Genomic DNA, 11,951 nt, shown 5'->3' with positions numbered 1-11,951 from the left:
ATGTTTACGGCATGTGATGCTCTCGTATGCATGCTGTATGATGTTATCATATCGTCGCCATCTTACTAGGGGATGTTAAAGGAAGGTTATATCGTTGTCTTTAGATGGCATGGACAGCTGAGAATCTTTACTGAATAAATTCATGTAAGTTAAATTTAATAGTATTGTTTTACATACACACATTGATCAATTTTACACAGATTGACAGACAGATTTTTTTTATTATTAATAAAATAATAAAAAAAGAATAAGATAAGCGCCTTTACTATACTAACTCAGACAGTCATAGAAAGGACTTGGCAGTAACCAATCCAATTCAATTCAATTAAAAAATGCAGACATCCGATGGTAACATAATACAAAGATTCCTCGTAGCCTACAAACAGCCCAGTATTTTTGAATAGCTATATTCTGACATTAATTACTACTACTTGAGTATATTGTACACCTAACTTTAACTTGTTTAAAGTTAAGTGTACCATAAATTTAACTTATATATAGGCATGTAGAAGTTCACACTGAGCATCAGAATGGGGAAGAAAGGGGATTTAAGTGACTTTGAATGTGGAATGGTTTTTGGTGCCAGACGAGCTGGTCTGAGTATTTCAGAAACTGCTGATCTACTGTGACTTCACGCACAACCATCTCTTGTTTCTCTAAGTTCACTGTACTCCAATGGCCTCCATAGTCACCAGTCAAATAGATCTCAGTCGAATAGAGCACCTTTGGGATGTGGTGGAACAGGAGATTTGCATCATAGATGTGCTGCCGACAAATCTGCAGCAACTGCGTGATGCCATCATGTCAATATAGACCAAAATCTCTCAGGAATGTTTCCAACACCATGTTGAAAGTATGCCACAAAGAATTATCTCATCTCATTCTACTACTGCTTATTGTTATGCCCCACTCGTTCAAGAGCATAACTAAAGAGAGAGGACCACACTACGAACGGTGCAAGTGAAAATTTATTGTACAAACACAAACTAAATGCAGTCAAAGGATAACAAAAGAACAAAACCAAACAGAACGCTGGGGTGCCCAGGTGGCACCAGCCATCCAGGACGGAGGAAAGAGAGACCGGCCATCTTGTGAAGATCTCATCTGTATAGGCTGCAGCCCAGGTGGAGAGGATTTCACTGATGAGGTGGGAGGAGAACAGGTAGAGAGATCCTGGGGAAGGGAGGAACGCAGCAGCAACACAAAATGGCCGAGGCCATAACACCCCACCCCCCATAAAACACAAGACCCCACTAATAGGGTCTTGTGTAGAATCAACAGGGTGCACGGGAAAGTGTGTCAGCCAGAACATTATCTTTAGCCTTAATGTGACCTACATTCAATGTGTAAGGCTGCAAAAACAATGGCCACCTCATGAGCCTACTGTTGGCATTATACATGCTATTCAAAAAAGTTAAAGGATTATGGTCCGTTTAGATAGTGATGGGCAAAGACAGCAAAGATGGGCCAACATACACTTCAAAAAATTTCAAGGACCAAATCAAGGCTAGATTCTCCTTTTCTATTACTGAATAATTCAGCTGATGACAGTTAAACTTGCATGAAAAATAGCACACAGGATGGTCTACTCCCCCCTCCCCTTCTTGCTGGAGCACGGCCCCAGCACCAGTGTCACTCGCATCCAACCTGGATTTTGAAAGGTTTGTGGAAGACTGGGGCTGACAGGACAGGAGCACAGCATATCAAACTTTTCACAAAAGTTAAATGGCTCAAATGCAGCATGACAGTTGGAGGATCAGTCGAAAAGTGTGTTTTTCTTAACTAGGCTGGTCAGCGGTGCCACCACAGTGGAGAAGTTGGGACAGAAACTGAGGTAAAACCCCATCAACCCAAGGAACCACATCAGGTCCTTTTTGGACGCTGGCACTGGATATTTGAGGATGGCCTCCACCTTAGCCCGCACCGGCCGAACCTCACCCTGACCAACCACCTTACCCAGATAGGTTACTGTCACCTTAGCGAACTCACATTTTGCTAAGTTACCTGGATGTTAATCACGTGATCAAGATCTGATCTGATCACGAGATCTGATCTACTGTCGGTGATTGGCTGTAACATTACGTGCTTGCAGCATGAAGGGTGAACATCCTCTTTTACCTGATCGTTTGACATAATTCCAGAGAGGCTGCCTCTCTGTGCGGCTCCGTGACAAACACATACAGATTCTGCTCTCGACTATTTCATGTTATCAGTCCCTCCTTCTGTCACCTCTTTATGTGCGGTTCCATAATGCACAAATACAGAGGGAGCAGATGGCGGAGCAGCGTTGCCTCTCTTTGCAAAATGCTGAAGCACAAGTGTAGCTGTACATGGGGTCGGACTGGGGATCTCTGTGTGTTCTGGAGAATTATTACATGGTCGGCGGTCACCATGTAGTCACTGTTTGTTTTGTTAAATAGGCCTACCTAACAGCATTGTGTAGGGGAGACCAGGGACAGTTGAAACACTTTTTCATTTTTCTTCAAAAAATCTGAAACCCTTGGCCTATTTAAAACCCTTATTATGTCATATACAAAAAAATATGTATGAAAGTGGTTTTAAGTAATATTTTAAGATTGCAAAAATTAATCTAAATGAAGCGACTACAAAGAAGTTGTAACACATGATAAGGTAATCTACCTGTTCAGCCTTAGAAAAGCTGCTGGTCGAAATAGAATAATACAATTCAAGATTTGTACTGTAATGTGTATTGTAATTTTCATTTATTTTAGAAATTATATTATAAAATTGGTATCGAAAAAAGTATTGTTCTGGAACCGGTATTGAAGTGAAGGTGTCGGTATTGGTACCGGTATCAGAAGTTTTTGGTTCATACCCAGCCCTATAGATAGATGGCTGGATAGATGGATGAATGGATAGATAGATACATAACTTTATTCATCTCCAGGCGGAAATTAGGTTACATGTTTGCGCGTGTGCTTTGGATAACACCTCCTTTTGTGCATTGTGCAAACACGTCCACGCCCATATTGTGAATAGTGGGTAGTCAGTTGAGAGGCGTTGTGCTGGGAGATTAGCCATTTTTTGAACACTGAGGGAAGTTCGCAACCTCCTACATCTTACACAATGGTGAATAACATGGCTCACTTTACTTTTTCTGCCCACAATCCATCAACCTCCTGAACAAACAGCCCCCTCAGTGAATAGTCAATCTTTACGGGACTTGACTTAGATCTGCCTCACCTATGTGGCCACCTACTTAACCTAAAGGCCTAGGCTGCAGGGGGGCGATGCACTGAGGACATGTCCTCTCCTCTTTCTTCTCTGGCTCCTGTCCTCTAATATCTCACCATTTTATTTTCTATCTCTTATAATTTACTAATTTACTGACCACTGTGTCTTACTCTCTCTATTACTCTCACAAACTGTCACATAAGATCATCAGCTATGTGTTACATACATCAAGCTGAAGGACACATGTAGGGGATTAGCCATTTTTTGAACACTGAGGGAAGTTCGCAACCTCCTACATCTTACACAATGGTGAATAACATGGCTCACTTTACTTTTTCTGCCCACAATCCATCAACCTCCTGAACAAACAGCCCCCTCAGTGAATAGTCAATCTTTACGGGACTTGACTTAGATCTGCCTCACCTATGTGGCCACCTACTTAACCTAAAGGCCTAGGCTGCAGGGGGGCGATGCACTGAGGACATGTCCTCTCCTCTTTCTTCTCTGGCTCCTGTCCTCTAATATCTCACCATTTTATTTTCTATCTCTTATAATTTACTAATTTACTGACCACTGTGTCTTACTCTCTCTATTACTCTCACAAACTGTCACATAAGATCATCAGCTATGTGTTACATAGATCATACATCAAGCTGAAGGACACATGTAGGGGATCCTACATGTTTCCTTCAGCTTGATGTATGTATCTGTGACAGAAGTTTGTTTATCTGTTTCTCCTGTTTTTCTTTTTTCTCTATATTCTCTGTTTCTACCCGGCTGGCCTTCGGCAGATGGGTCCCTCCATGTGAGCTGGGTTCTGCTCAAGGTTTCTTCCTGTTAAAAGGGAGTTTGTCCTTGCCACTGTCGCCCTCAGGCTTGCTCTGGAGGTTGCAGGCTGGTTTTTGTGAAGCGTCTTGAGACGATTTGTATTGTTACTGGCGTTATATCAATAAAACTGAATTGAATTGAATTGAATTGAATTGAACCCTAAGCACTGCCTTTGTTGGTGATTGGCCTGAATATATCGGCAATGTGCAACAGATGAGCTATGGCGCGAAGCAGAGAGCTCCAGTGGGAAAACTTGAAGTGAATCTTAGGGAGCCAAGTTGATTCACTGATGTCTGATGTTGGTGTCTGAACTGAGTTCCATGAGACTGTAGGTGTGTGTCAATTGCTAATATAGACATAAAAGTGTCTGGTGCCCTTCTTCAGCACCACGGCCCTGGATTTAGCTGGTTTAATGCTCATTCTTGCCCAGGAAATGAGCTTTTCCAGGCCCTGTAGTATCCATTTCCCTTCAGGCACTGATGTTGTTGTGAATGCCAGACTACATTCCGTTTCAGCCGCCTTGGCAGCTTGGGGATATGAAGCCATATGCCTCCCGGATCAGCTGGGTAACTACTCTGGTGTGTTCTAGGCAACCTGATACAGCAGGGGTGCCGCTTTTCTGGACCGAGGTGTCAATCTAGGCATTCTTCAGGAGGAATTCTGCTGGGGAAGATAGGATGCTGAGGAAGATTTTCTCCTCTACGTTGAGAAGTGAGGCGGTTCTGAACTGCTCCATCTTGGTGGAATTCTCTTCCTTAGGTACCTCCACCCTTCCGCAGCTTCCACAGCTTCTCTCCGCCAAACCACTTGCAGGATCTTCCAGAGGATTCTAAGGAGCTCTGGGCAACGCTACACTTTTTAGCCTACTCCACTGGGTCCCGGGGCTGAACTGGCTCTGGCCGTCACCACTACCTCCTGGACTTCCTTCCAGGTGTGCTCACGGGTGTTGAAGTCAACAGTGGGAGATGGTACGTCCAATAGAGCTCTGAGGAGTCCTAGCTCTTGCTCTCTATCAGGGTCGCCCTGATTACTATGCAGGAAGTGGTCTACTTCTTCCTGATCATAGCTTCGAGCTTAGCCAGTGGTGGTTTCTCCTCCTCAGTAGCTGCCTGGTACTGTCTTTTGAGAGTCTGAAGCTCTTGCTGCAGTTGGTGAATTGTCTCCGCCTTCGGTTCCTGGTGTAGTTGGGTCTGATGGATATGCCCTCTTCCACACTGAACCTCTCCACCCCGAAAGTGACAATTATGGTAGTCATGGTCTGAAGCTGTGTGTCAACGTCCCCTTTTACTGTTGATAAAATGATTCTGGCTGCATCCTCATCAAATTGGTGCCACACTCTGTGCTGGCTAGCGGGAGGCCACTTGATACGTTGCTGCTGAACTACTTTGCTGGGAGCTGGGGAGCTTAGCACTTGGAGGTTCTGGGGTCTATGGGGTGTCTCCCAGCCAGGCTCCTCCATCATCTCACCAGGACTAGATCCTGTACATGTTGCATTCTTCTGCACCAAGCATATCATCTTCTACCCACGTTTGTTCTTACAGAGCTTTCCGCAAATGCATCTTTCAGATGTTGTTGTCGTTGTTGTTTCATTGCACACATTGTTTCAATGTGTCTAGTAAGTTACTAGAGTCTTTCTACCAGTCTGTTGTTGCGAGTGCCCTGTTCTTTGCTGTGGTTTGTTGGGGAAGTAGTATCAACAAAAAAAGACATCAGTAGGATCACCAAATTGATCAGAAAGGCTGGACAAGTGATCAGTAGGGAGTTGGAGTCATTTGTCTCAGTGAGGGACAGGAGGACATTGGATAAACTGCTCTCCATTATGGACAATCCATCCTATCCACTACACCAAACATTTGAGGGTCAGAGGAGCTCATTCTCCAGTATACTGATTGAGCTCCACTGCCATAGTGAACGCTACAGACTTTCCTTTATTCCTTATTCTGGCCATACAATACTACGTCTGACCGGACATTAAATGTGTGATGAGGAGTGATCGGAAATATTCAGCTCTCTAGTATATACAGCTCTGAGTCCCGCCACCTGCAGAAGTATTCTGATGATTCTGCAGTGGTAGGGTGTATCAGAGATGGGGGGAAGTATGGAACACTCAGTGCGTTTACATGCGCGTGAAAAAAACGAATTATTGCCTTAATCGGACTATAACAGGTGAATTTAAGTGCATGTAAACACGTTACTCCGATTAAAATCGGAGTTCTCATTGTCCGATTGAGACACCCAGATACAGCGATTGTTTTCATCGGATAATGCGTGTGCGCATGCTCCACGACCGCTGCGCTGGCGTGTGACCCCGGATCAAACACGTCCAAGAAAGCCAGCGTAGAAGAAGAAGAGAAACGGAGCCATCTGAGGGATAGCGCGGATCTTACCTGCACCAGAAGTAGCGCGAATATTACGCACATGATTAAAAAATGTACTATTAACCGTCTGGTTGTTGTTTGAAATGCCGGTCTGAACGACTCTTGTTTATTATATCACCTAACAGGCCAGCCGGAAATCGGGCCACTTCTGGTGCAGGTAAGATCCGCGCTATTAAGACACTAATTTTTTTTTTTTTTTTTGCATGTAAACGCACTGAGTGTTTCACTCTTTCTGCTGCATCAGTTAAGCGCCTCGGCTCTGCGGCAGTCTCCTGCTTTGAAGTCGCCTGCGGTGGCTCCCTCCTGCCATTGCTGTGCAAATAATGGAGCTGGCTGTGAAAAGCAAGACATGTGCAGTCAATCCTCGCAATCAACCAACAGGTGAAAAGTAGCCAGTCAGTGCGTTTACATGCACGTGAAAAAAAAAAACAAATTTTTGCCTTAATGGGACTCTAGCTGGACAACGTAAGTGCCCGTAAACACGTTACTCCGAATATAATCGGAGTTCTCTTTATCCGATTAAGACACACAGATAATGAGACTGGAATTCGTGTTTCCGAAATGTATACGCCTTAATCGGACTACAAACGGATAACGCATGAGCGCATGCTTCACAACCGCTGCACTGGCATGTGACTCGGAACAAAAACATTGAAGAAAGCCGATCACAGAAGACGGTAAATAGAGCCGGTAGAAAAAACGTCTGAGGGATAGCGCATATTTTACCTGCACCATGAGTAGCGTGCACATTATGTAGGAGGTTAAAGAGCTGTACTATTATCTGTCTGGTTGTTGTTTGAAATGCTGGTCTGCCGTATGAAGATGCAATAGGAAATCAGACCGTATTAATGTAGTATTATCCCTCTGAAAAGACACATATCGCCACCTAGTCTGGAGGAGGAGGACATGTTCCCGTCAGTTATTCGATTTTCTCCGTTGCATGTAAACTGGGACAGTGTGTACAGCCCCCTCATCTGCATTACATTACTTTGTGCATGCTGAAGTGCGTGCATCAATAAATAAACAATTAGCATTTATTTATTTATTTATTTATGGCATATATCTGTAGGTATTTTTTGAATTCATTTATTTATTTTCAATTATCGCAGAGTTGGTCCTCCATAGAAATATACACTAACATACTGTCTGTGTGTTAGTGTGTATGTTTACCGACTGGTGTTTAGATGTAGTGGTGTTGTCATTTATGTTTTAATACGTTTTCTGTTTGCCACGTGTTCAACTCTGGAGCAGAAGGTTAAAATGACTGTTTATGTTACGCAACCACTTTTTTCATGAATAGCTAGCTAGCTAGTGCCAAATATAAACAGTAGGGTGTGTTTCCTTTAGTAACATTTGAAAATAAAATGTCTGTAGCTAGTTGTTAGTAGTAGTCTCTTACTTGAAACCTGATCCAATTTGTAAATATCTTTTTGTACCCTTTATATGTTTAAAGTCAAAGTCAGCTTTATTGCCAATTTCTTCACATGTACCATACATAGTTAACACACATAACAGCAACACGTTTTTCTGTATTAGGTAGGGCTTGTAGATGTGGAAAAGCTGTTTGTAAGTCTGGTGGAGCCAGAACGGAAGCTCCGATACCTCCTCTCAGAGAGCAGGAGCCAACTGTATGCGGGGTGGCTGGAATTGTTCACAATAACGAGTGAGATGAGTGGTTTACGTGTCTTGCAGGGAGGGCTAGTCCAATAAAATAAAATAACCGGCTCGTTTTTACATCTGCGTTGTGTGATGAGGATTAATGAACAACATGAGCTCCTCTCCAGAGCACAACAGGAAAAGGGGATAATACATTAAAACACAGAAAAGCATACCTGACGAAAGTATAAATGAAAACAAAATCCTCCCATCAGTCACGAACAACATGAGCTCCTACACGCATTAAAGGACAGAAATATGTTAGCTTTAAGGGGAGAGGTAAAGGCGGGAGACACATTGATGGGGGGGGAACCCCCGAAAATAAACGTAGGGGTACAGTAGCTCAGTTTTAAAGGTTCCACATAACAACTTAGGAGGACAAACATGTCAGGTAAGAACAATTTAAAGTGAAACTGATTTTGTGTAATTATAATACTGTATACTGTACAGTACTGTATATTTGACCCTGTTACACATATACAAAAGTTCTAGCCATATAATTGTCTCCTTTTACCTTATTTTATTCTGTATCCAACCTGTATGTTGGCACTGTCTACTGCTGTCACATAAATGACATAAGCACTGCAGCTATTCTTATTATTGCTGAACTTGTTTTTTAGGGAAGCACCTCTGAAGAAGTTTCCTCCAAAAACTACACTGCACAACCTGATGAAAATGCTAGGTGTCCCGTGAACTTCCCCAACTAACAGAGGGGAGAATGCACAGTAAGGCCAGTGAAAGTAGATCAAATCTGGACTTTCTCTTTAATAATGTTCTTCCAGAACCCAATCCCATATGTGGATGAGGTACTGAAGATCTCCACTAGGGATCGACCGATATGGATTTTCAGGGCCGATACCGATTATTTATAACCAAGGGAAGCCGATACCTTCAAGTCATGTTCACATCTTTTTTTTTTTATTTTTTGTCGTGCGTGATGCTATTTATCTTGCCAAGTCGTATTATTGTTGTGATTAGACAACAGTGAAATTGTGAAATGTCGACTCTGGGCCTGCATGTTGTCACTGAAACTGATCATAAAGTTGTGGTATTTTTTAAAACTTCATCCTAGAGGGTTTTGAAACTTCGGAAGACTCTGCCCTAACTTCTCTGCTGGCTCACCGGAACAGTCGCCCGCTTCTCCTCTTTGTCTGTTGCACTGCATGTAGAGGCTTCAGTGTTGATTGGCTGTCACTGACTCACTTGCGCCAAGTAGCCAATCAGTGAGGACTGTGGGCGGGACATTGTTACACAGCCAAGAGAGTGGTAACTTTAGGCAGAGAGACAGTTGTCGGTGAAAAAAACGGCCGATGCCGATGATCGTATGCCGAATTTATCGGCCAGGCCAATAATTGGTCGATCCCTAATCTCTACACCCAATGACTTGGAGAAATATGGAAGTTTTTCTGTGCCAAGAGAGTTTGAATATGAATTGCTAAATAAATGTAGTTTACATAAAAAAAATCACATCACAAAAAAAACCAACCTTATAAAATTCAACATAAAAACAAAACAACCTTAGAAATTCAACCTCAAAGATACAAGTTCAAAAAATTCGACCTCAAAAGTTCAACCTCAAGAATACAACCTCAAAGATTCCAACTCCAAATTTCAACCTCTGAAAAAGACTTAACTTCTGGTGACCAGGGAGAAGCAATCGATCCCCGTCTCTATTCAACCTAGGTCTAGCCAAATAAATTATGCTAGTAACTGGCTGTGAGTAGCTTTACCTTCACCAGCTACAAACAACAAGCCAGACTGAACTAGGATTGCTCCAGTATCTAACCTGGTAGTGATACCTGCTACCAGGTTAGCTACGAGAGCCCGAAACGTGGGTGTTGCTCCAGTAGCTAACCTGGTAGCAGGTAAAGATACTCATAGCCAGTTACTAGCTAGTTTCTAACGCAGTTTTCAATAAAGCCACCTCATTTAAAGTTCAGTGAAGATACTGTTCAATAAGTTCCGTAAATGTTCAACTGATTGAGTAATATCTTTTACATAATTTCACAAAAACGAATAGCAAATAGTACTCACCGAAGCCCCATCAGTCGTGTTGGTGGCTGATCTGTCCTAACCCAAAGTTAAGTCCAGCTTTTTCAGAGGGTGAAATTTGGAGGTTGAATCTTTGAGATTGAACGTTTGAGGTTGTATCTGTGAGGTTGATTTTTTTGAGGTTGTATTTTTGTGATGTGGATTTTTTTTTCTGTAAACTAAATTTATTTAGCAATTCATATTCAAACTCTGGTCCTTATTCATCATCACACAGGAGGGCAGCTACAGTGCCTAGGAAGCTCTAACGCTGTAGACAAATGCACAAATATATTTTTAATCAGAATGTTAGTTATTACATTACAACTTTTACATTTTTTGTATGTATATGCTACATCTCTATAGAGAATAAGTTGCATTGTGTATGGTGTGTATGGTGTTCAAGGAATGCTTGAATGAATAGTTTTGTTTGCTTTCAGTCCCTGTCATGTTACATTCAATGGTGCGTTACAAAAAAACACAAGATGAACAGTGAGTGAAAGGGTAACTGTAATTTTGGATGTGCTTCTCAGTCATTCATGTTACAATGAAAACTGATGACCTGCATTTATTAAAAACTCATTATAACATATTAACCTACGTCTCAATGTCCCTTAGACACAAAGGCCTATAGTCTATAGTGTAGATGCTGAATGCATTTTGTAGTGATAATACATTTAAATTGATCAGGTTCCACGTCAGAAAGGTCTATCAGACATTCTGGTTGATTTGCAGATAGTCTTCTTGTAGCCCTGAAACATTTGGTAGTGACAATCACCCCCAAAAAACAGAGAAACCAGGAAGGGGGCAAAACTTAAAACCACTCTACATTACATTCTTTTCAAATGGTCTTTTGCTAGACCCATTACTACTACCAGATTACATTATTAGCTGTGAACTATCAACAGTCGTAAAAAAGAAAAAAAGTTATCTAGAACTGCAAGTTGACGGTCACATTACTTAGCGTTCATTTACCAGAGAAACTGCTTAACGTGACCATTAACTGTACCAGAGACAGCTGTCAGTAAACTGTACTAAATTAAACATAATGTTCATTCCATCTTTGTAGTAATTTCCATATGAAAAAGTTCATTTTTGATCTGGTGAATATTGGCCTGTTTAACACAACCACTGAGAATTTTTAACCAAAGTGTGTAACAGAGATTCCATCAGGTCATGAAAGAAACATAACTTGTTGAAATAGGCATGCTATGAAAGGGCATTACAAATTTGACACCAACAAGCCCACTCACACTTCAATTGATACCTGATTTATTTCTATAATAAAGACAAGCTCATCCTAATGTTACAGCCTGTTGATACAGAAAACTATTGTGACTAAAATGTGCTGACAGAGACAGAGAAGTCTTAAGTGAAGTTATCTTTTCTTGAACTGACCATCTGTCCTTTGACAGGTGGGTCTCTTCATATGAGCTAGGTTCTGCTAAAGGTTTCTTCCTGTTAAAAGGGAATCATCGTTTTCAGGCTTGCTCAAGGTTTCAGGCCGCTTTTGTAAAGCGTTTGACACAGTTTGTATTATTATTGGCCCTATATAAATAAAATCGAATTGAATTAAACTGAATTGTATTTTTGAAAACCTAGGAATATTTGCACGACATGTTCCATGTGGGTCCAATATGTACTTTGGTGAGTAAACTATTCCATATTTTTATGTCGATTACACGTGGTTAACTAGTGGTACTTAAGTAATAACGCATTGTGCGTGCTGATAACGCATTTCAAGTCACATGGTAGCCTACTGACTGTTTGGCCTACCGGCATTTGATGGCAGCCAGGGACTTTAATCCAATTTAAATCAGGCTGCTCTTCCTGTTCTCTAGCGCAAAATCAGTGTCATGTCCACGC

This window comes from Mugil cephalus, chromosome 19, assembly GCF_022458985.1.
Source record: "Mugil cephalus isolate CIBA_MC_2020 chromosome 19, CIBA_Mcephalus_1.1, whole genome shotgun sequence".
NCBI classification, from domain to species: domain Eukaryota; kingdom Metazoa; phylum Chordata; class Actinopteri; order Mugiliformes; family Mugilidae; genus Mugil; species Mugil cephalus.
This window is presented reverse-complemented; position numbering follows the sequence as displayed.